Genomic DNA, 23,894 nt, shown 5'->3' on the forward strand with positions numbered 1-23,894 from the left:
TTCAGTTTAAGTATCCTGGCTCAGTACTGTGAAGTTTCCTCCATGAATTCATTTGCTCCAAGGCTGCTCTGTTCTAATGCTGATCTAATTCTGGTTCCTGCCTTTGCAAGGCCTGGCACTATTCATAAAAACACAGGACTAGCCCTCCTGCATAGCCATCAGGTCTAGCATCCTGTTTCCAACAGAAGCCAGCAAGATGACCCCAGGAGGCCCCAAACATTGTGCTCACAGGTACACAGCTTCTGTACATGGAGGTTCCACTTAGCTCCCATGTTTTATAGCTGATCAGGATGCTAACTGGCCAGAATGTTAGTCTTCTTATCCTGTTACCATCATGTATAAGAATGTAAGGGCAGGGAATGGGATTGCCACCCTTGGGTTCAGAAATACCTGGAGATTTGAGGGTGGAGCCTGGGAGAGTGGGTTTTAGGGAGGCAAGGGACCTTAGTAGTCATGCAGCCCACCTTCTCATTTTCTCTAGAAGTGGAATAGGTGTTTTAAATAAATAAATAGTAAGCAATTGGTGTAGTCTGTGGATCAGCTGTAATTCCAGGAGATCTTGAGCTTCCACTTGGAGGTTGGCAACCCTAGCAGGGAAGAAAAAAATGTCATCCGTTTCACTGAAAAGTCGCTCCCTTGTTTGAGCGCATGTTTGCGTGCGTGCGTTTCACCTGCAGTTCGAACACTTGCAAATAAGCGTGTCCCAACGTCGATCAGGGACGCTCGCAAAAATGCAAGCTCTTTTCGGTTGAGCAGGATGGTATTCACCCACAATTTTCTCAGAGGCAATATGAGATAACAGGGGCATTAATAAAAAACACCCAACGAACACCATCCACTTCGAGTCGTGCCTGACAGAGCCCCAAAGGTTCTAGTTAGCTGTTTCGGGAAGAGGATGCCGGTCTAAATAAACGCTCTCGCTGATCCTGCACGGCTCTTTGTATTTTCTTCAAGTTGCATGTGTGATTACGCCGGAGAGCCCACAAGGGCCCGCCGACCAGTTTTAATTTTACTCTCTCGGAGGCGCAGCCTAGTACTGAAAGCAAAGGAAGGCTTTTTTTGCAAACAGGACGGCGATGCAAAAGTAGGTTAAGGAATCCCGGGAAAAAAAGCCTTGGCAGATGAAAGGTGATGTTTGCCATCGTGATGGAGGCGGCTTTGAAAGCGATCGCTTGTTTGACTAGACGAACAGCCTCTTACTGGCTTAGCCTCCTTCTGCCTGGGCTGTTTAAGGGAGCTAATACATCACGCAAGCTTGAAGCCTCCTCCAAGAAAATCGGCGCATTAGGAGAACGTGATAATTCACGGGAATGATTAACCTGCGAAGGAACTTAGGCCAATGATGCAGCGGGTTCTTCATTATGAGATGGAAAGCTCCGGCGGGATGGGGAGGGAAGTTGCCGAGCAAAGTTTGCTCACTTGAAATTCACAGGGGAGGAAAAAAACCATCCACGTGAGGGATGAACGTATGCAGCTGCCCTGGTCTAGCCCTAGGGTTTCCAGGTCCCTCTTCACAACCGGCAGGAGGGTTTGGGGGCAGAGCCTAAGGAGGACGGGGTTTGGGGAGGGACTTCAATGCCATACAGTCCATTGACAAAGCAGCCATTTTCTCCAGGTGAACTTATCTCGATCAGCTGGAGATCAGCTGTAATAGCAGGAGATCTCCAGCTAATACCTGGAGGTTGGAAACCCTATCTATCCCAGTCAGTGTTGTCTACCCGTACCGGTAAAGGGTGGTCTCCTGATTCTCAGGCAGAGGTCTTTCATATCACCTAGTACCTGCTGGCCTGATCTGGATGGCTAGGGTTGCCAACCTCCAGGTGGCGGCTGCAGATCTCCTGCTCTTACAACTGACCTCCTGGCGACAGAAATCCGTTCTCCTGGAGAAAATGGCCACTTTGGAGGGCAGGCTCGATGGCATCACATCTCTGCTGAGTTCTCTCCCCTCCCCAAACCCCACTCTCCTCAGGCTCCACCCCCAAAATATCCAGGTATTTCCAAACCTGGAACGGGTAACCCTATGTACATTGTACAAAAACAATCTGAAGATGAGCTTATGTCCAAACACATGGAGGTTGCTTTTTTGCAATGTTTTTATTTGTATCAATATAACAAAAGGAAGGGAATCTGGGGATGGGGGAGAGATACAGAGGGAAACTTTATATCATCTATTTCTAGATCTTGCAACTCCGGGTCTACCTACCCAGAAACTGGAAAAATTAGGATGTGGGTTTGAGGAGCGCTGCTTAATGCGTTCAAATTCTAACAAAATTCATGAGGACTGCTTTCTTTGAAGCATCTGCTGTTTGAAGTACAGTGTTCAGATACACACATACACTGGCTAAAAGCAGAGAGAAAGCTTTGGAGTATTTTTAAACCATCTGTCTCTCTTATTCCTACTTCCTGCGGTCATGACCTTTGGGTCAAACTCGGCATACTGAATTCATCTTCCCCCTCCCAATACTTCTGTCTACCACTCATAAACATTTGGAGAATGGAAAATGCAGTTATACAGAAGCTCCAAATTCCACTAAGGCAGAAGCATCTTTTCCCATTTGAAACCCTTTACATCAAAAGCAGCCCAGGGTCGACCACTCTCCGGCACTCCTAGAATGCCAACAATGTCCCCCTCCCTTCTGCATTTCATCCCTTCCTCCCAGATTCCCTCCCCATTTTATTCCCCTCTCTGTCCTCTCTTATTTAAATGCAGAAGGTCGCTGGCAGGACTGTAGCTGAAATCTCCCCTTCTCTTCCTGCACTAATGTTGCTTCTCGATCTCCCGACAGGACCATCCTTAAAGGCACCGCAGAGAAGAAGGGAGAAGAGGCACCGATATTAATCTCCCCGCCTCGAGAACAATCTACCTGTCTCTTGGCAAAGTGGTTATTTCCTTTGATCTCCCACCCCCTCCCCATGCCCTGAGCTCCCTCCCCCCCTCCGTCCCACTACCAGGTAACAAGCAAGAGCCTATATTTCAAACCATTTCTAATTTGAAACACAGAGTCGCCAGGGTCACGGGATGAAAGGAAGGCATTAATCTCGCGCGCCTGTGCGAGGCTTCGATAAATTTCAGCCCCTCGATTGCTTTTGCTCGGAGGCCGGAGGTTAGCCTTTTTTTTTTTTTTTTTTTGCAAACTGCAGACCCAGAGAGGGATGCATAAAAAGGAGACATGTGCAGGTGTAGGCACGGGTCTGATCCCGCATTCCAACCATGCCCTCAGAGCAGATTTCCGGAATAAGGGACTGGCGGGTCACAGTTGCCTCAAGAGCATCTCCGGTGAGAGTAGATTTGCCCATTTCCATCCCTGGAGGATGCTGGAAGCTCTCTCTGCACTGGGCTGAACTGGCAGAACTTGTCAAGTTCATCCCAGAACTGGAACAGCCTCCTGGTGGCCTCGTCAAGGTTCTCCTGCTCGCTGAAGGCTCAGACCACCTTGACAATTGGCCTTCCTGGACGGGTACCCTACAGCACATGCAAGCTTGATGGAGACAGTGTTGCAAACTGGCCATGAGAAGTAACATTGCCCCCCCTTCTCTCAGTGGCAGCTATTTGGGAACAGAACTTGGCTTCATATATTAAATTCGAGAGGATTGGAAGCCCATTCCTGTGCCTTCAGTGGCTGGGGACGGCATTGCTGAGGCATCACCATGGCACCTCCAAAGCCGTTCCCTGGCTGCCGAAAGGCTTTAAAATAGAATCATAGAATTCTAGAGTTGGAAGGGACCACCAGGGTCATCTAGTCCAACCCCCTGCACAATGCAGGAATTTCACAACTACCTCCCCCCCACCCACCCCCAGTGAAAAGCCTTTCGGAGGTTTTTTATTTTTTTATGGGGCATTTTGCCCGTTGAAAACAGCAAGGCTGTGCTAGCAAACAGCTGGCGCAGCAACATTGTTCTCACCGACAGTGTGCCGGGTCAAAAGGGGACAGGAAGCTGCCTACTCACTGCTCCACCCCCTGGCATGCCCCAGGAATGCCAGGGCATGGGGCTTTGTGCCAGGGAGTGCGGGGCTTTGCATGGGGCTTTGCGCCAGTGGAACACCGGCGGAAGGCCCATCTATCGTCCCTGGGTGTAAGGGTCCCCCCGCTGGCGTCCATGCCATCCTGAACGGCGTAAGTGGCACAGGCGATGGCACAGGGGGCACAAACGCCGTTGCAGCCCCTTCCTGGCCTCCCAAGGATGTTCATCCTTGAGGCTCAGGAATGGGCAGGAAGAGACTGATCTGATATAGTAGTCATAAACAAACAACATTTACATGGGAAGGAGAGCTGAAGGAGAGCTGGGTTTAGAATAATCCAGGAAAAGATGGCGGCCAATTTCAGTCTGGGATTTCAAACTCCCATTTCCTCCCACTCCTGCCGCAACGATATAAGTTAACACCACTCGAATGACAGGGACAGGCTCCTTCCAGTTTGTACACGCATTTATTTTGCTGTTCGCCGACTTAATGATGTGTTTCATTTTATTATTGCAATTTTTTTCGGTTTTAATTTTATAAGGCATGTTTCATTAAATTTGAATTATGGCAGCTCGGGAGAAGAAATTAGCTCATTAAAATGACAATGATAACATCTTCGGAAGAGGTGGTCAGGTTGCCCTCCCTGTTCATCCAAGCTGGGGGTTCAGGGAAAAGAAAAACGTTAGGGTTACCTGCACGGAAACGGCATAAGGTAGGACAAACCTGCCCAAATTCTGGACACACAGATTATGTTCCCGGAGGTGGGGGGTGGACTGGATCAAAAACAGAGATACTAGCCTAATAGGGTTGCCAGGACCCTCCTCGCCACCAGCGGATTTTTGGGGGAGGAGCCTAAAGAGGGTGGGGTTTGGGGAGGGGAGGGACTTCAATGCCATGGAGTCCATTTGCCAAAGTGGCCATTTTCTCCAGGTGAACTATCGGCTGGAAATCAGTTGTAATAGTTGTATCCTCTTCACTTCTGATTCCCTGCTTTGGGACTGAGTAATACTTACCTGGAATCCACACCTGAAAGAAGAAGAAAAACCCTGAATTGGTATGGTATCTATTGGACTTTTTGTCTGTCTTTACGATTTTTGAAACCTCTGAATATTGTGACTTTGTGTCTTTATGCTTAAGAAACAGGACTTTCTGTATGTATTTGTCAACGTTATTGTATAATACAGTCTGTTGTTTAGCTATACTTTGTGTGGTTGATCTGTGTTAGATTTGGAGTAACTACCTTTATACCCAGAGGTGTCTATTTTGGCTTAGTACCTGGAGGTTGGCAACCCTAAAGCCTAATAGCCATCAACAGTGCAGTGATCAGATCCTAACTTCAAGCAGATGGGCTTGGAATGAAGTAACTTGGCAAAGGATTGCACTAAAAGAATAGGATCCATCAGCAAAAGGCATTCACCTTCTCTCTCTCTCTCTCTCTCTCTCTCTCTCTCTCTCTCTCTCTCTCTCTCTCTCTCTCTCTCTGTGTGTGTGTGTGTGTGTGTGTGTGTGTGTGTGTGTGTGTGTGTGTGTGTGTGAAGTGTCTTCAGCTTGCAGTTGACTTATGGTGACTAGGGCTGTCAATTCGGTTCGGCCCGAACTGAAAATCAGCCGAATTTCCCTTGATTCGGCGGTTTTTAGTTCGGGAGGAACCGAACTCAAAACTGGTGGGCAACCGGGGGGGCCGAATTCAGCGAGTTCGGGAGTTCGCGAACAAATTCGGCCAATTCGGGGCCGTCAGTAAGCAGCATAACCTTCAGTAAGCAGCATTCTCCTCCCCCGGCCAATCGGTGGCCAAGCTGGGTCTTCTTCTGGCCAATCAGTCAGGATTGAGTACTGGAGGAATCAGCTGATGTGCGGCTGGCCGGGGAAAGAGATAGAGAGAGGGAAATCCTCATGTGTGTGTGAGGGGGTGCTTGTGCACATTCGCTCCTTTCCGTGGCTGCAGAGGGCGCATTTTTGGGTGTGCCGACCCCAAACTTTCAGCGGAGCATCAGACAAGGCTTCTTAAGATACCCCCCAAGTTTTGTAAACATTGGGTCAGGGGGTCCCGAGATATGGGCTCCACCCCTTTTTCTTTCCATGGCTGCAGAGGGCGCATTTTTGGGTGTGCCGACCCCAAACTTTCAGCGGAGCATCAGACAAGGCTTCTTAAGATACCCCCCAAGTTTTGTAAACATTGGGTCAGGGGGTCTCGAGATATGGGCTCCACCCTTTTTTCCCCTTTTCCATTTTCGTGGCTGCAGGGGGCGCTTTTTTGGGAGTGCAGCCCCCAAACTTTTATCATAGCTTCAGACAATCCCTCTTAAGAGACCACCCAAGTTTTGTAAAGATGGGTTCAGTGGGGGCTGAAATATCGGCTCCCCCCCTTTTCTCTTTCAGTGGCTGCAGGGGGCGCATTTTTGGGTGTGCCGGCCCCAAACTTTCAGCGGAGCTTCAGACAAGGCTTTTTAAGAGACCACCCAAGTTTTGTAAACATTGGGTCAGGGGCCCCCGAGATATGGGCTTTCCCCTTTTCCCTATTGGGATGAATGGATCACCCTCGAGAGATGCATACATATGGATCTTATATTGGATACAAATGGAATCATATTGGATTACCCAGCCTCCCAGCCCCTCCTGCTGGAACAGAAGACAGCCACAGTAAGACTCCTTTGGGGGCTTTAATCTATAATTTTTCTTTTCTGTGTGTGTGGGGGGGGGGAAGCAGAGTCTGTGTGTGTGTGTGGGGAGGGAGCAGTTTCTGTGGGTGGGGGGGGGAAGCCAAAGGGGAGTTTTGCCGGTTCTGCCTGGGGTGTGTGTTCCCCCTCCAGTCTCTCTCTCCCTGGTTTGAGGGGGGGCTTCATTTTTATTCTTCAGGTTTTTCCTCATTCATAAGATCAGTTAGGTTATTTTGATGCTTGCTCAAAACTGGTTTTCAAATGGTGACTTAAAGAATGCATCTGCCTGGTCCCAAGTCCAATGCAAAAGGAGAAATTCCACCCCTCCTGCTCATTATGCATAGCTAGCTGCCTCTGTCCCTTTCCATGGTATGCAAACTCCCAGGTGTCAGGTGTTGCTTTGCACTGTTGCAAAGGTGTTGCATTGCATGCTTGTGTTGCTTTGCAGTTGTATTGTTTTGCAAAATTCTTCACACCTGCCCCGCCCTTTGCATGTTTGCAAAGGTGTTGCTTTGCAGTTGTGTTGCTTTGCAAAGTTCTTAGCACCTGCCCCGCCCTTGCTCTCATCAGCTGTTTGTCGGGGCTGGGAGCTTTGTGCTGGGCGGCAAGCTCTGCTGAGAGATGCACATTCAGGGTGGGGGGGACCCCTTTCAGGGCCCATATCTCAGCCCCCCCTGACCCAATCTTTACAAAACTTGGGGAGTCTTTCAATATACGTCCTTTGAAGCTCTGCTGAAAGTTTGGGACCTCTAAGCCCAAAAATGCCCCCCCAGAGCCGCGGAAAGGCGCGATTGTGTTTTTAATGGCTTTATTCGGCCAAATTTTTTTTCCGAACTTTGAATTCCCGCCGAATTGAACGGATCCGAAGTGGGGGAGTTCGGACTTCGGCACGTACCGAACCCACAAGGGCCAAATTCGGCCGAATCCGAACTGTACCGAATTTTTTTTTTGACAGCCCTAATGGTGACCCCTTAGGATTTTCAAGGCAAATGATTAAGCCGAGGTGGTTTGCCATTGCCTTCCTCTGCAAAGCCCACTTTCTGAAACCACTTGCTGGGCACCAGGAAATGGGTCAAGGAGAGCCATGGCACCCCCAGTCACCACTTTGGGGACCCTGCCTGACAATGTGATCCTATGCAGGGTTACTCCAGTGCAATGTAATCCTATGCAGGGTTACGCCCATCTGCTGGAAATGTCCGAGCCCTTCCCAGTTGCAGCTCGTGTGTATTTTCTGCAGGATTCTTGGCCATTTAAATGTGTGTGTGCAACATTTTCAATGGACAAGCAGTGTCAGTTTTGTTTCCAAATCTGATCCAATGCATTGTGATTCCTCCATTGTTCCACTGTTATTTCCAAATGTTGCACAGGGCGCCGTGCGTGCACCATTACCCACTCCTTCACTTTATTCATGTCTTGTCCACTGTGGTGTCATGGTTAAAGAGCAGTGGTTTGGAGCAATGGACACTAATCTGGACAACCGGGTTTGATTCCCCACTCCTCCACGTGAGCAGCGGAAGCTAATTTGGTGTACTGGGTTGGTTTCCCCCCTCCTCCACATGAAGCCAGCTGGGTGACCTTGGGCCAGTCACAGCTCTCTTAGAGCTGTCTCAGCCCCACCTACCTCACAGGGAGTCTGTTGTGGGGAGGGGAAGGGAAGGTGATCATAAGCTGGTTTGATTCTTCCTTAAGTGGTAGAGAAAGTCGGCATATAAAAACCAACTCATTTTCTTCTTTCCCCCTTCCTCTCATGCATGGACAAAAAAAATGTATTTAAAAGTCTGTGATGTTTTCACCTATGTGCGGGTGCATGTGTGAGCATCAGTTATATTCTCCAAAGAAACAATCTTGATTCTTTCTAGTGGCACTCTGGATGTTCCTCTGAGCGGGTACTGTGAGAGGGTTGATCCATCTGGGGGGTTTCATTCGACTGTCTTGGATTTTTAAACTTATGATGGCCGCATATGAGAAAGATCGGCAGGACTGGGGAACTTTATTTTAACTATGGATTATGGGGGCTGTAGAGTGTTTAGTGACGGAGGTGATTTCTACTGGTCCCTCTTTCTTTCTGGAAATCTCTACTGGTCCCTCTTTCTTTCTGGAAATTTCTTTCTGGAAATTTCTACTGGAAATCACCTTGGTGTCCGCGTATTATATTTCTGTTTTTAGGTTTTTCTTTGGTCAAAGACACTGAACTACCTCGCAACGTTTTACGATGGTCTTGACAGTATTAATGGGGGTATCGGTCCTTTTGTTGCCTGTTTTGTCCTTTTTGAAAGTTGGTTTTGCAGCCTAGATGGGAGTTTATTGGGGCTCTTATTATCCACTTAGTTTTTTCCATGCCTTTTATGATATTTTGATGTGACCATTTTAAGTTAAATAAAAATTTTAATTAAAAAAGAAAAGAAACAATCTTGATGCAGTCCTGTGGTTGGTCCCGGTAAGCTTCCTTTTGCACAACAGCCCAGCCAGTGAGCCAAAGGATCCGAAAGGCGTGTCAAAATGGAGCTTGATGCTCCAGACCTGGGACCAGCTTCTGACGTCCCTCTAGAACTATGGAGGCGTGAAGTGCCGTGCGCCACAAACTTCCAGAAAAGGCAGGGAGCCGAGGACGTCCGCAGCTGTGGCTCTTTTGCAGCTGGCTGAGAAGCTTCCAGCCGAGGTCTGCTTCCTTTGGGGAGAGCGCACGCAGCTCCGAACATTAGCACCATATGTCTGAGCGCTCGGTTGCGCCTCCCTTTTCCCCGCTCCATGTGCGGTCTCATAAACAAACGGATTTGGCTAATATTTGTAAATAGATATCGCAAAACAGTAAGATGCCAATATTCTCTCCTCCCAGGGAAACAGCTGCTCCAGGAATTTCCTACCACTTAGAAAGGCAAAGAATATGAAATGTTGTGTTCGGGGTGGCGTTGCATGATGGAGCAACAACCTCCACCTTCACGCAATGGTTTATTTTTAACACTGGAAAAAAACCAGCTTCAAGGCAGACAACTTGGCTTTTCTGTTTCTTGTCCCTGTAGGACCAGGGTTGGTTCTGAACTCTCTCCCCCACCAACCTCTTTTCCCCCTAGACAAGTCCAGCTTGGTTAGGTGCCTCTTCTGTGGCTACCTTGTGTTCATTGGTGCCCAGGTCTGCAGTCAATCCAGGCATGGTGTCTCGCTGTCTTTGGCATAACATCAAGCAGAGCCAATGGCTGCTTCCTCCCATTCTGATCATCTAGGGTTGCCAGGTCCCTCTTTGCCACTGGCGGGAGGTTTTTGGGGCAGAGCCGGAGGAGGGGAGGGTTTAAGGAGGGGAGGGACTTCAACGCCATAGAGTCCAGTTGCCAAAGCAGCCATTTTTCTTCAGGTGAGCTGATCTCTCTTGGCTGGAGATCAGTTGTAATAGCAGGAGATCTGCAGCTAGTACCTGGAGGTTGGCAACCTTATGATCACCCCACCAGAGAGCCAGTGTGATGTAGTGGTTATGAGTGGCAGACTCTAATCTGGAGATCCGGGTTTCATTCCCCACTTCTCCACATGAGCGGCAGACTCTAATCTGGAGAACTGGGTTTGGTTCCTTGCTTTTTCACATGAGTGGTGGACTCAGGTTTGTTTCCCCATTCCTACACATGAAGTCTGCTGGGTGACCTTAGGCCGGTCACGGTTCTCTCACAACTCTCTCAGCCTCACCTACCTCACAAGGTACCTGTTGTGGGGAGCAGAAGGGAATGCGATTGTAAACTGCTTTGAGACTCCTTAAGGTAGCAAAAATCAGGGTGTAAAAACCTACTCTACTTCAGTTCAGATCTTCCTCTGAAGTCCTGGTCTCTGTGCTCCCTCCTGCAGAGATGAGGAGGGTGGTGACCAAAGACAGGGCTTTTTTAGTGGTAGCCCCTCACTTTGGAATGTGTTCCCCCTTGTAGCTTTTCTGGTGCCCCACCTTATTTTCTTTTAAGTACCTGGCCCAAATATTTACTTTTATCCTGTCCTTTAATGACAGGAGTTAATCTGTTAGCATCGTTTTTTCCGATCTGCCACTAGAACAGTGTAATGAGACTTGTTTTAAGCTGCTGGGCATTTTATGCTGTTTTTATGCTCCAGGTGGGTTTTGAATGCTGGGCTTTTATGGGTTTGTTAGTGACTCGCAACTTTGATCGGGGTTTTAATGTTTTACTCTGAAAGCCCCCTTGAGCAGGTTCTCTGCAGAGGCGGCACAGACGTTTTCTAAATAAATAAACCAGGTAATTTGGCAAGCTGCTAACTTGCATTCCGGTTTCTTTGCTATCCTTCGGTCCTCCTCTATCCCCCAACCATTACAGAAATAACATAGTAATTGGGTGCATTTTGGTGGCGCTCGGGAAGCCCACACCAAAAATGTCTCCAGTGGTCGCTCTTCGCCTGGAAAGGAAGGTCATTTTTTTTTTCCTGGAATGGAAGAGATTTGGGAGGCTGCATGTCAATTAGGCCCCTACAAAAGAAGTTAATAAAGATAATCCCTCCGACAGAGAAAGAGGGGGTGATAAAACAGCCCTGCGGGACAGATACAAAAGAAAGTGGGTAAGAGCCGAAGAGGAATTGAAAGCAAAGGATGAAAGGAAAAGCCACGAGAAAAAGGAACGACAGGATAAAAGAGAATTGTGGGGGAGGAAGATAATAATGTGATATTCATTTATGAAAAAAAAAGCCCAAAGAAAATTGAGGGGGAAAAGAAGATTAGAATAAAGGACAACACTAAAGGCAGTTACATGTGAAACTCTGCGACATGCGCTAGGAGATTATTGGGAAGGGAGGAAGGGATGGATACATTCTTGGGCCAGCTACCCAGTTCCAAACAACAAAATACCTTTTTTTTTGGGGGGGGGGGGAATCAGACGATTCACAAAAAAGGGGAGACAGTGTCTGGACTACAAACATTTGTTAAGAATGGCTACCAGTTCTTTTTTCCCCAAGGCAGGGCTTTCATGCTTTTGAAGCTGCGAATGGTGGAACTTTCTATTGTTTCACTTTACCGTAGCTCCTGCTGGGAACGGTAATAAAATGTTCTTTCTGGTAACTACGATTAGGGGGTCTGGTTGCCAGGTCCTTCTTCGCCACCAGCAGGAGGTTTTTGGGGCGAAGTATGAGGAGGATGGGGTTTGTGGAAGGAAGGGATTTCAATGCCATAGAGTCCAGTTGCCCAAGCGGCCATTTTCTCCAGGTGAACTGATCTCTATCAGTTGAAGATCAGTTGTAATAGCAGGAGATCTCCAGCTACTACCTGGAGGTTGGCAACCCTATTAGGAGAGTCTGAAAAGCCAATTGTCTCCAGATATTCTCAGGTTAACACCTATGACCCGAAGTAAGAAGAGCCCTGCTGGATTTGGCCAATGGTCCATCTAGTTGAGCGTCCTCTTTCCCCCAGTGGAGAACAGGTGCTTCAGGAGGCTCACAGGCATGGAGAACGCCTCCCTTTGTTCAATCTTGGGAAGAAATCAGTCAATGAGTAGGGTTGCCAGCTCCAGGTTGGGAAATACCTGGAAATTTTGTGGGTGGAGCCTGAGGAGGGCAGGGTTTGGGGAGGGGAGATACTTCAATGGGGCATAATGCCATAGAGTCCGCCTTCCAAAGTGGCCATTTTCTCCTGGGGAACTGATTTATGTTCCTTGGAGATCAGTTGTAATAGCGGGAGATCTCTAGCAATCCTACCCCAGACTCACGGTGGCAGCCATTTTGTGACTGTTCCATCCCCAGGGCAGCCATTTTGTGGTGGTGCCCACTACCCAATCTCAAAATCCCACAAGTTGACAACCCTAGTCAATGAGGAGTTGTTGTCAGCAGGTCCTGTTGTGTCCTTCCTTGAAGCACATGGCTGTCCACTATTGGAAACAGGATGCTGGACTAGATGAACCATTGGTTTTATCCTGCAGTACTACACTGATGTCCTCATGTCCATCTAGATCAATATGGTTGGAAGTGAAGCACCGGTTGCAAATGCTGAATGCCAGAAATAACAAAGCCCTGAAAACTTTGAACGGACCTCCACTACCATTCCCAGATTTTTTCTGGAGCTCCTACACATTAAATTCTTGTTTGTGGCAGTAACGGCCCATGTTGAGCCAATAATCAATAGAAAATAAAAATACCTCAACCAGTTATAGAGGTAGTGGAGGGAATAAGCCCATGTAGCTTTTATCACAATTTACTGTGTGCTTTTACTTTGCCTTGTTGGGCATGAAGAATTAACTTATTGTTTAATGCATAATGGATCTTAACTTGAGTGGAATGCAAAAAAGGAAAAGGAAAAGGACATGCTGGGCAAAAGAGAGAGAGAGAGAACATCAATTTCCTAAGAACGTTCTGTACATATTAATTAAAACTTTATTGCTTGGAAGGGAGGGGGATTCATCTAGCTGGCGCAAGAAGATCAATCAGACCAAGTGTGGGATTGTAGGCTGGCTCCAGAAAAACAACAGCTTGAGGGCACAGAGGGGGCCACAAAGGGTGAAGGTTCAGCAGCAGAATACCCGTTCGCCATGCACGTGATCTCATCTTCATCCCCTGGCATCTCCACTTCATTGATCCCAGATGTTAGGGGGACCTTCCTCTCCCTGAGACCCTGGAGAGCCATTGCCAACCAGAGGTGACCTCCTTGGGCTAAATGGACCAGGGATAAGACAGCTTCAGATGACCACAAGCAAAAAAAAAAATCTTCAGTGATACTAGGGTTGCCAACCTCCAGGTGGTAGCTGGAGATCTCCCACTGTCCAGGCAACAGAAATCAGTTCACCTGGAGAAAATGGCTGCTTTGGCAATTGGACTCTATGGCATCCAAGTCTCTCCCCTCTCTAAACCCCGCCCTCCTCAAGCTCCACCCCCCAAAATCTCCACATATTTCCCAACCTGGAGCTGGCAACCCTAAGCAATGGTCTTCTGCTTTTAGCCATAGCAGCTTGTAGCTCGCTTTGTATGTCAAAGGCCCCTGGTTCAAACCCTGGTAGCTCTAGCTTCAAGGATCCCAGGCAGCAAACCCTGGGAAAGACCTCTTCTTGAGGCCCTGCAGGACTACTGCCAATCAGAAGGACACTACAGGGCATCAAGCAGATTTAGATGAATGGATTAATAAATTAACAGAGTATGCAACGATGGCAAAACTGACATCTTTTATATATAATAGGTCAATCTCAGAATTGCGAGGAAAAATGGAATGTTTAAAATTATTATATAGCTAGAAATTGGGATCAGAATTGATTTAAATTGAAACAGGATGAGAAAGATTTAGGTAATATGTGTTTAATAAGCAAGTAATAAATGTGTTACTAGATATGGAAGCATATGTGGAGAACAAAGAAGCTGACAATTGAGTTGTAATTTTGAACAGCAAGCTTCACGTATATTGTGATATTGTGCCTCTTTATTCTCAAAACAACCATGGAAGGTATGTGCGGCTGGCCCGAGGTTACACAGCAAGCTTCTCTGGCAGAGTGGGAGGATTTGAACCTAGGACTCCCCAGTCCTAGTCCAACACTCTAACTACTACACCAGAATGGCACTTGAAATTACTATCGGGGGCTAAAAGAAATTATGAGGATAGAGATTATTCTGCACAGACATGGGAATAATACAAAGGTCACCCAGATGATGAAGCTAAATGAAAGAGTGCTAAATAAAATAGAGCCACCTTGGCCAAAATACATCATTTATTTATTTTTGCTGTCCACACACAGCTGACTTATGGCCAGTGGTCCATCTATGAAAACCATAGAGTTTTCAAGGCAAGAGACTTCAGAAGTGGTTTGCCATTGCTTGTTTCCATGTTATGCCACGGGTATCCCTTGGAGGTCTCGCATCCAAATACTTGCCAGGGCTGAGGCTGAGAGTGTGTGACTGGCCCAAGGTCACCCAGCAGGTTTCCATGGCAGAGTGGGATTTGAACCAGATGCTAGTCCGAGCCCTTAACCACTACACCACACTGTCTCTCCAAAGTTTATGTAGCTATGGACTTCACATACTCATTTTTATCTCCCACCCATACCCCCATCCTCTCTCATGCACTAACTCTCTTCATCCTTCCATAATCACAAGCTTTCCTCGCCTGTATTTATAGCAACCAACAGTCCTTCTGAACAATGAGATATGATTAGCTGGCTGTTATGGCACTGATGAATAAAGCCACACTATGCAAGGCACATGAAAATGAAGATTAGGAAACGACCTAACTTGGTATGAATGGGCCAGACTCCGTTCAGGACCATGGACAGGTCAGTACACATGAACACATGAAGCTGCCTTATACTGAATCAGACGCTCAGTCCATCAAAGTCAGTATTGTCTACTCAGACTGGCAGCGGCTCTCCAGGGTCTCAGGCAGAGGTCTTTCACATCACCTACTCGACTAGTCCCTTTAACTGGAGATGCCGGGGATTGAACCTGGGATCTTCTGCATGCCAAGCAGATGCTCTACCACTGAGCTACAGCCCTTCCCCAAAGAAGAAGCCTTCTGCTTCCAAGGATACAGAAAGATCAGAGTACTTCATCAGTACACATCAATGTATGAAATTTAAAAAATGGGGAAAGGACATCTTTGCATATCCCTAAAACAAACCAAGGGAGAGAAGGCAGCATGGTATAGCCCAACCTCGTCAGATCTCGGAAGCTAAGCAGGTCAGTATTTGGATGGGTGGCCGCCAAGGAAGACTCCACAGGGGAAGGCAATGGCCTTCTAAGCCAGTTGATTTCAGTGGCTTTGGTAGGGGGTAACTCTGCTTAGGATTGTACTGTTAGGCGTCAGACCCTGAAGAAGAAGAAGAAGAAGAAGAAGAAGAAGAAGAAGAAGAAGAAGAAGAAGAAGAAGAAGAAGAAGAAGAAGAAGAAGAAGAAGAAGAAAAAGAGTTGGTTTTTATATGCAAGCTTCCTCTACCACTTAAGGAAGAATCAAACCGGCTTGCAATCACCTTCCCTTCCCTCCCCACCAAAGACACCCTGTTAGGTAGGTGGGGCTCAGAGAGCTCTAAGAGAGCTCTGACTAGCCCAAGGTCACCCAGCAGGCTTCAAGTGGAGGAGTGGGAAAACCAACCCGGTTCTCCAGATTAGAGTCTGCTGCTCCAAACCACCACTCTTAACAACTGCACCCCGCTGGCTCTCAGCTGTATATTTCACAGTTGTGTTTGTTTCAGTTTGATATATAGTGCCAAAGTCTGTTTTGTATGCATTAATGCACTAGTTGGATTCTGGCCATTGCCTGTACTTTTCCCCTCTTAGTTCTAGTTCTAACTTTAAACAAGTTTTGGAGAAAAGAATGCTAGAATGATTCCCCCTATTTTTAACTTGGCATAATGAGAGAATAATCATTCAGGCGCCGTTTTTAGCTAATTTAATTTAATTTAATTTAATTTTAAGGCTTTTTATATGTATATATGTGTGTGTGCTTATAGTTTGTTTCTTAATTAGTTGTATATTATGTTTGTTATTAGTTGCCCTGAACCCAGCTTGTGCCCGGAAAGGGCAGGATCTAATTAAATAAACCAATAAATAAACCACCTCTGCTTCACACTTGCCTTGAAAGCCCCTTGCTGGGGTCACTGTACATCGGCTGTGACTTGACAGCACTACACACACACGAAAACAAAACCAAGTTAATCAAGTCAAAGGGTTTCAACCCAGGTTACTGGAGCATAGAAGGACAGCCTTGCAAACTAAGGACAGCAATGCGACAGTAGGAACTAATGGGCAGAAGTCCTTGTATGCAGCCTACACCGGACCGCATGCCAGTAAGGACAGCGATCCATAGCAACCAGCCTCTTGCCAAAATGGAAGACAAAAACTCCAAATTGAACAGTATCCTCTGCGACTCTGCAAGCTTGAGGAGCGCTTATGCAAACGAGTGTCATGCAAATGAGTTTCATTTGCATAACTTATTCAAGTTCCCGTTGAATCAGAGTTCTCCACTAAAAGGGGGGGTAGTTGCTTTCCCTAAACACACTCTCTCACACACACACACCCCTCATCTCTTGCAAACGGCTGCATGGAAGAAGCTGAATTGGGGCAGGGGGAATCCCTGGATTCTTTACAGCAGGGTCTAGAATCTTTTTAAAGAGCCCAGCCAGGTTGTCCATCCATATATTGTGCTGATGGGGAAGGCAGGGTGTTGACAGAGACAGGCAGAGATGTGGAATTCGCCTGAACACGATCGCATCTTGCCACATGCACCTTTAAGCATCCGGGCATGACAAAATTGCGGAAAAGGGGGGGGGGAACACGCTCTAATTTCATCACCAGTGCAAGGCTATCATCATGACCATAATCCAGTATAAACGGAGAGCTTGGTGGCTTCGGTAAATACATTATTAAAAAGAGCCTGTTAAGATTGCAGCTCAGCATGGCCCCCAGATAGGACTCGCCGGCGCGGCTCGCCAGCAAGTGCTTCATGCACAACATGAATCGATATTGCTCTCACCTGATCGGGGAAGTTCACCCTTCCAGAGCTCATGCTGTAAAGATGATGGAGTAGGTTATGGAACAATGGAAGTGGGGGTGGCGCACAAGCCAAGCTTTGGTTCGTGCATGCAGGAGAAGGAGGTGGACGAATGTTGAAGGGCTAGGCATGCTGGGGATGTTACGTCTATACCTATCCTGAGAAAGCTTATCATGTGTTGTAGCTGCCTGTGTACCTTTCCTGAAGTCTGAACTGTATTTTAACCCTGTATCCTTGCCTTGATCCCTCATTAGTAGCCTTCTATGCCCCAAAGGCAGCCAGCTTCTTACTTTGTCTGGTTTTGCCCCTAATAAAGTCTAAAACTGCTTCAGAGCCTTGCCTGATGAGTTTTGCTTGAAGGAGGCTGAGGACAAACACCTGAGTCTGACACATATAAGGCCGGTGCGGGGCAGGCTAGCAGGCCATGCAAAACGGCGGCCGAGCCCCAGATCTCCTCGCCTTGCCACAATTGGCCTTGGGGAGCTGTCTAGCCACGGAGTGGCTGCAAGGTAGCTGTGATGGTCCAGCTTCACCTCCTCCTGCCTTGCAAGATGCCCCTTGGTGGCTGAATGGGGATTCAAACCCTAATCTCTCCAATCTGACCCGTGTGGTGTAGTGGTTAGAGTGGTTAGAGTTGTGGTGTAGTGGTTAAGAGTGGTGGTTTGGAGCCGTGGACTCTGATCTGGAGAACGGGGCTCGATTCCCCACTCCTCCACATGAAGCCAGCTGGGTGTCCTTGGGCTAGTCACAGCTCTCTCAGCCCCACCTACCCCACAGGGTGTCTGTTGTGGGGAGGGGAAGGGAAGGCGATTGTAAGCTAGTTCGATTCTTTCTTAAGTGGTAGAGAAAGTTGGCATATAAAAAACAAATCTTCTTTTTTATCAGTGATTGTAAGCTGCCTTGAGTCCCCTTATGGTAGAGAAAAGTGGGGTATAAAAACCAACTCTTCTTCTCCTTCTTCACTGCCTTGTGTGGCAGATGTTGAGTCAGAGATGTTATGGTGTCAATGTAGAAGTATCCCATCACACCCCCAGAAACATAAGTCTAGAGGGAACAGAGGTAGCTAAGAAGCGGGGAGGGGGAGTCTGTCAGTGAGTTATTCTTACAGTGGTGAGTGTATGACTGCAAATCCTTCTGGCATGGCTGTCAATGGGAGAGGAACAGCCTAACAAGTATGAGAGTGCCCATCAACATCTGGCCAGATGCCACACTTATCTGTGCAGGGTTAGCTACTGGAAGCAGCCGAGGGGACTCAGAAAGCCTCTGAAGAAGTGAGTTTCCTCCCCTCCCCACACATCACTTGTTGAAAGGAGCATCTCCGTCGGCCACCTTCTATTGAAGAAGAAGAAGAAGAGTGGGTTTTTATATGCTGACTTTCTCTAACTTGTAAGGAGAATGAAACCGGCTTACAAGCATCTTCCCTTAATCTCCCCACAACATCCTTGTGAGGTAGGTGAGGCAGAGAGCTCTAAGAGAACGGTGATTAGCCCCAGGTCACCCAGTGGGCTTCATGTGTAGGACTGGGGAGACCAACCCGGATCACCAGTTTAGAGTCCACCACTCATGTGGAGGAGCAGGGAATCAAACCCAGTTCTCCAGATTAGAGCCAATTGCTCTTAAACACTATGCCATGCTGGCTCTCAATTGGATGGAGCTATGTCTTCCGATGTGACCCCCTCACCAGTTCCATATCCTGATCTTTAACAGCAGTTGGGCAAAGCAGGTCTCCAAAGAGGTGGCATACAAATTCTCTAAATTAAAAAAAAAAAACAGAAATCAAAGAGGTCTACTTTGTTGGCACACCAAGAAACACTTCCTCTGCTTAGCTTCCGGGTATGTCAAGGGTGATGGGCCAGTGGAAGCCCAGAAGAAGAAGAGTTGGTTTTTAGAAGCCGACTTTCTCTACAGCTTAAGGAAAAATCAAACCAGTTTACAATCTCATTTGCCTCCCCACAACAGGCACCCTGTGAGGTAGGTGGGGCTGAGAGAACTACAACTAGCCAAAGGTCACCCAGCTGGCTTCATGTGGAGGAGTGTGGAATCAATTTCTCCAGATTAGAGTCCACCTCCCCCACACCCCCAGTGACCCCTACTCCATGCCCAAAAGATGGCCAAGATGGCCTCCCTCTTATGATCTGCCTAAGGTCATAGAATCAGCATTGCTGACAGATGGCCATCTAGCCTCTGCTTATAAAATCCTCCAGGGAAGGAGCGCTTACCACCTCCCAAGGAAGCCTGTTCCACTGAGGAACCTCTCTAACTGTTAGAAAATTCTTCCTAATGTCTAGAAGGAAACTCTTCTGATTTAATTTCAACCCATTGGTTCTGGTCCGAACTTCTGAAGCAACAGAAAACAACTCGGCACCATCCTTTATATGACAGCCCTTCAAGTACTTGAAGATGGTTATCATATCACCTCTCAGTCTTCTCCTCTTCAGGCTAAACTTACCCAGCTCCTTCAACCTTTCCTCACAGGACTTGGCCTCCAGACCCCTCACCATCTTTGTTGCCCTCCTATGGACACGTTCCTTCGTGGTACTAACAAGTACCTAAGATTCCTCCGGTGCTCTCAGCCCTTCGGTTGAACCCTAGAGAGGATGGATTACCCCACCCTAATCTTTGTGGGCATGGAGAAGCTCTAAGTTCCCAACCATGCAAATATAAAAGACTTTCTGTTCAGAGGACAAATGCCCACGTTTCTCCAGGAGCTCTTTATGGCAACCGGCGACCTTGCAGAGCCAAGACTGTCAAGTTAAATAGCTCTGTTCATACGTGATAAATAAAGAGGTCTACCTTTTGCTTTACTCAGTACTGGGGGGGGGGAGAAGGGGGGTGTTTAGTCCAAGGCGGGCCTGAGATTTATGGCTCAGGATGTTGGAATGTTGCTTTGTTTTGTCAAAACCCCACTACTGTCAATGTTGCTGGAGGTGAGCTCTGTAAATCAATACTGACACTCTTGGTAAATCTTACCCCTTTTGTGGTTGCAAGATCTAAAGAGTGATTGTTCCTTTGTGCTGATATTTCGGAAACTCGTTTTCTTTTTCCTTTTTTTTAAGAAAGAAAGGAACATGCGGGCAGACAGAGGAATGGCTCTCACTTTCACGTACCGACAGGATGGGTAACAGTGCTGCGGCTCGAAAGATGCACGATATTCCCATTAGCAATTGTCAAGGAAGACAGAGACAACTGGAAGAAGAAAGAGCAGCCCTTAACAAATGGGTATTGAGGAAGGGGAGAGGTGGGTCAGGCAATGAGATGCAGGCAGAAGAGGCTTAGGGAAATATTTTCATAAGGAATGGATCTGGTTGAAAGACTCCAAGAAGGAGAAAGATCAGAAGCAACAAATGAGCCAGGCTATCACTAGTCATTGTTACTGAATTTCCAAAACGGAGCACTCAACATCTTGTCTGACTTTAGTAGTTACTTGATTTTACTTATGTACATATGAAGCTGAATTATACTGAATCAGACCATTGGTTAGCCAGTGTTTTCTACTCAGAATGGCAGCAGCTCTCCAGGGTCTCAGGCAGAGGCCTTTCACATCAGTTACTGGATCCTTTAACTGGAGATGCCAGGGACTGACATAAGTAGTTTGAGTATTGGAATAGGGAGACATGGGCAAGAACCCCCAGTCTAGGTGACTCAATAACCCCAAAGACTGTGGAACATGGAAGGAAGTTTGTGTGCCTGTGAGGAAAGCAGATGGGATGGAAGAAGAAGAAGGAGGAGGAGGAGGAGGAGGAGGAGGAGGAGGAGAAGTTGGTTTTTATATGCTGACTTTCTCTACCACTTAAGGGAGACTCAAACCAGCTTACAATCGCCTTTTCTTCTCCTCCCCACAACAGACATTTGTGAGGTAGGTGGGGCTGAGAGCGCTCTAACAGAGCTGTAACGTGCCCAAGGTCATCCAGCTGGCTTCATGTGGAGGAGTGGGGAAACAAATCCAGTTCACCAGATTAGCCTCCACCACTCCAAACCACCGCTCTTAACCACTACACCATGCTGGCATGAAACACAGCATCTGAAACACATTTATTATAACCCCTGGGCTCCAAGCACCACATGCACATAAAGCCGACAATGTCTTTGGAAGTGCTGCTAACAAGCAGGCATTTGAACAGCCGCCAAAGACCCAGAGAGACGGCCCCGACACCCGGCCTCTTTCATGTCTTGAAGCTCATTTGCCTGTGGCTACCAGCCCATGTCTCAGAGGCGGAAGAGTGTGGCTGGAATACAGATACGGGCCAGGGTGAGATTTGGGGGTTGCTTTCAAGCTCCATCTTTCAGCGGGTATAGAGGGGCTGGGTCATCATCATGCCAAATGTCTACAGCTCAATAATGCAAATTAACCTGTACGATCCCCGTCTCGGCGTAAATACCGATATGCCCTCAGAAAGAAAATATTCAAAATTCACAAAGCAAGGAAGAACAAAGCAGGTAGAGTGTAAAGGAAATCATATTTTTAAGACTGACAGGAGCAGTCTGGGGTTTTCTCTGAGGAACTAAAAGTCAGCGCGTGCATTATGATTTTTTGGAAATGTACCACCTTAATGATGCAATGCATGAAGGAGACTAGCATATGTTCGAAAACACATGTATTATACGCGCATTCATCAGAGAGCCAAGATTGGCCGCAAGAGATGAACACATGCTCACATTTCTGTACTTCTATTTTTGTGAATGGGTTCACAGTTCTCTGCTTTCCTTCCCTGTTGAGTCTGTAGATCTATCTGCACCGGGTATGCGCGCAGTACAGATTGTATGGGTAATTTATCTGTGCAACACACATTATTTGTACATAAAACTATGTTGATTTATCAACGCACAAAAGAGTGTTGGAAAAAATGCATCAGTTTTACAGGGAAAATTCAGAGCAGGGAAACAGAAAAGGCCAGAAAAATAAAGAACGGCGAATTTCAGTTTGCACAAAGGAGAAGCAAAATCAGAAGGGAGGTTTTCAAGCTGAGACTGCAGGGATGTGATGCTCTGAAATGGGGTTGCTAAGCTCCAGGTGGGGCCCAGCGATCTCCTGGAATCAGGACTGATCTCTAGACCACACAGATCGGCTCTCCTTGAGAATATGGCTGCATTGGAGGGTAGACTGTATGGCAATATAGCCTGCTGAGGTGTCTCCTCTCCCCAAACCTCATACTCCCCAGCCTCCACCCCCAAATTTCCAGTAATTTCCCAACCCAGAGTTGGCAAGCCTACTCAGAATGATTGTTACTGGACTTGGCTCTACTGAATATATGCTCAGTTGTGATCTGCATTGGTGGTTGAGGAGCAAATGCTTTTGATGTACCCCCATAAATATATCCACATGGCCTGGGGACTCACTCATGCTTGGTCATGATGATGTCTGTTTCCTTAAGTAGTGTATATGTTGAACACACCCCTTGGTCAATAGATCAAGATGTCCTTGGGGATCAGGTGCTACTCTCTTGCTTCTGCCCTACCCAACATTAGGGTTGCCAGCTCCGGGTTGGGAAATACCTGGAGATTTTTGGGTTGGAGCCTGAGGAGGGCGGGGTTCGGAGAGGGGAGGGGTTTCAATGACATAGAGTCCAGTTGCCTAAGCGGCCATTTTCTCCAGGTGAACTGATCTCTATCGGCTGGAGATCAGTCGTAATCGCAGGAGATATCCAGCTAGTACCGGGAAGTTGAAAACCCCACCCAACCTTTACCCTGGAATTGCTTCCAGATGTTCTATGTGACTCTTCCTGTCTCTCTGCCTGGGTTAGTTTTGCCCTGACTCTGAGGGTGATTAGGGTGGTGTGGCAGAATCAGGATTCCTTGTCCTCTCACTCTTTAGATTGGGAGCCTATCTCTGCTTCCTTCCTGTCAATCTCTCCATAGCTTAGCTTTCTCCAATGATGTTGACTTTGTTGAGTCACACATGAGTCTTTTATAAGAACATAGGAAGAACCCTGTTGGATCAGGCCTAAAGGTCCATCTAGTCCAGCATTACTTTGCAGACAGTGATGAATTTGAGGCCTACATAAAGCCTCCCCCGTTGTTGTCCTAGGCTTCCCCCCTGAGTGCCACCACACCACCCTGCTGTGTCCCACCAACACTCTGAGCAGCAATGGAAGAAAAATAAAATTAAAAAATGGCTGTTGACTGACAGCGTGAGAATTGATGTCATGCCTCTCTAGGAATTGGCGGGACCTCCATGGTAAAACTATAAATGGATGGATGGATGGATGGATGGATGGATGGATGGATGGATGGATGGATGGATGGATAGATAGATAGATAGATAGATAGATAGATAGATAGATAGATAGATAGATAGATAGATAGTTTATTTGCGGCCCTTGGCCAGATAAAACAAGATACATGGACTAAAATGGTCTTACAGACAAAGGTTTACAGTCCAAGTCTTAAGTCAATTAAAAAAAATCCAAGTTACATCTGCCATTTGGACTAAGAGACTACTCTGTGGCAATGAATTTTCATTGCAGCCGTACAAAATTTTGCTACCTGAGAGGTGATTGAGGGATAATCTCCTTGTAGGAGCTTTTCTATCTTTTCTCTTTCCCTGTCGGGTCCCATTCTCAGTATGAAGGGCTCAATAAACTTAGAATGGGGAGTAAAACCATAGAGTTTCAGGCAATTCCTAGAGAGAGCTAGTGTCACTTCTGGGTTTTCCCGGAAGTGATATCATCCTCCTTAATGTCCCCATCCCTCCCAGTCTCCTGCTGGCAACCCTATGTTGTACCCCAACAACTGACATCCAGAGGTACACTGACGCTGTACATATCGGTTCCACTTATTTATTTATTTACAGCGTTTATGGTCCACCTTTCCCATTAAGACTCAAGGAAGATTGTCCAGACTTATA

Source organism: Euleptes europaea, chromosome 19, assembly GCF_029931775.1.
Source record: "Euleptes europaea isolate rEulEur1 chromosome 19, rEulEur1.hap1, whole genome shotgun sequence".
Lineage (NCBI taxonomy): Eukaryota > Metazoa > Chordata > Lepidosauria > Squamata > Sphaerodactylidae > Euleptes > Euleptes europaea.